General features: G+C 60.4%; 1 pseudogene; it reads right to left on the reverse strand.

Annotated features, from left to right (window-relative positions):
* Positions 1-217: 217 nt before the first annotated feature.
* On the reverse strand, positions 218-1,789 carry LOC119273597 (annotated as a pseudogene).
* Between the last annotated feature and the right edge of the window lie 283 nt (positions 1,790-2,072).

Genomic DNA, 2,072 nt, shown 5'->3' on the forward strand with positions numbered 1-2,072 from the left:
AGTTGTTTTAATGTTGATTTTTTTTTCTGTCAGGTGCTTTTGATGTACAGGAAAGGAAAAGACAGAGGGGCGACTGGTTCAACCTTTTTTGTTGCTGTTAGTCGCTTGACGGGTCACATATACAGCCCGACCCGTTTTCCCCAGGGAAAAAAAGGTCATACAGCTGTCACCTGTTTATTGGTTGATAAATTTGAGTGAAAACCAATTACAAATCAGTCGATTGCAGAATAGACAGTCCCACTTAAACTAACTGGTGAACAGAACACACGTTTGGGTGGTACACAGAGTCACAGACTCATCGTCACGCCTTGCCTTGCTCGCTACGTATTTTATTTCGACATGATTAACTGGTACTACTACTCCACTAGTTACATTCTAATGCTAGAAACCGAGGCTCTCCGCAGCGGCGTCCACGACGGTCTGCACCAGGGACGACCACTGCAGGCCGTCGGCGGTGCCGGGGTTGCGAGTGGAGCAGTTGCGGCGGACCTGGCCCTGGTCGCCGGTGAGCACCCTGATCTGGCCCATCTTCACCATGGACACGCCGAACTGGCTGAAGAAGTACCGCTGGCTGCGCGCGAAGCGCTCCACGATGGGCCGGTTGGCGTCGTTGGTGAAGAGGTCCTGGTCCGATACGAAGAGCCCCTCCCGGTTCACCAGGTTGACGTAGTACTTGTTGTCGAACACGTCGGGCGTGCGCACGTCCAGACTCCAGCGCGGTGCGGCGGTCGGTGCCCTTGGCCGGGCACGTTCGCCTCAGCCTGCGGAGGAGGTCGGGGCTCATGGTGGGGTCGGGGCGCGGGAAGAGGCGGCCCTCGAAGGAGGCGCAGTGCCCGAGCCCCACGGTGTGCCCGCCGGAGAGGGCGACGAGGTCGGTGGCGTCGAGGTCGTGGCTGTGGTTGTGGAACACGTCGAGGAGGAACGGCACGGCGGAGGTGGGCGCGGGGAGGCCGGACAGCACGTCCTGCGGCGTGGAGAGCCGCGGGCTGTCGCGGCGCCCGAGCGGCACGCGGTACTCCGGCCCGCCCGTGGCGACCACGGAGTCGCGCGAGGATGTCGGAGCAGGACACGACGGCGCCGCGGCACTCGCGCTCCAGCCGGTCCCGGATGTCGTTGATGGCCTTGAAGGCGGACGGGCGCAGCGTGAGGTTGGGCGGCGCCTGCGTGGCCGACCCGTCCAGGAGCACCGACGCGTCCTGCATTTCGATGCATGAGCCAAATACTGGATTGATGGGATTCGGGAAACAATCAACGCAGGCGAGGCAAGGGTACCTGGACGAAGCAGTCGTGGAAGTGGAGGCGGAGGAGGCCGGCGGCGAGGCCAACGTCCTTGCGGACGGCCTGCCGGACGAAGTCGCGCACGATGGACTCGGCCCTGGGGCAGCTCCGCTTGTAGAAGTCGAAGGACAGGCCGCGCGTGATCGGAGGCTGCCTCAACCTCAAGTCGTTCCCGCCGGCGCCGGCGGCCTCCTGCTCTGCCGCCGCATAAGCCCCAGACACCAGCGAGCAGGCCACTGCCAGCGCCGCTACTAGTGCTGCAGCGAGCAGAGGAGCACTGGCCGTCCTAGCACAAACCATCTCTCCGCGCGCGCGTGTGTCACGGACTCACGCACAAACCTGCCTTGGTTTTATACAAACGAGTCTCCTCTTGTGTTTGACACGTACGTAGGTAGACAACGCAGATGTGCTATATCCGCCATGAGTAGCAGGAGCTCAGGGACGATGCGAGTCTCTGTCCTCGATCAGCTTGGTTTTTTTTAGGGGAAATCGAGCAGCTTGGGTGGGCGCTCCACAGGGGGCAGACGAGAGGGAAGGGGAACGGGCCCAGTCGGGTGGCCCGGTGCGGGAATATTCCACCGGGCAAATCGCTGCGCAGACTAATTAGTACCATATCGGGAGTTTAATTAAAGGCCGACTAGTTTATTAGGCTGAATTCTGTCCATTTTATCGCCAACACGGGGATCATGCACGGCTGTCAGCTGCGAAAGATGCCAAAGTGCACAAATAAAAGAGGCCGCCGAGCCCAACCTGTGACCCAGCACCAAAAGTGCACACGGATGAAAAGATGGCCT

This window comes from Triticum dicoccoides, chromosome 3A (genome assembly GCF_002162155.2).
Source record: "Triticum dicoccoides isolate Atlit2015 ecotype Zavitan chromosome 3A, WEW_v2.0, whole genome shotgun sequence".
Lineage (NCBI taxonomy): Eukaryota > Viridiplantae > Streptophyta > Magnoliopsida > Poales > Poaceae > Triticum > Triticum dicoccoides.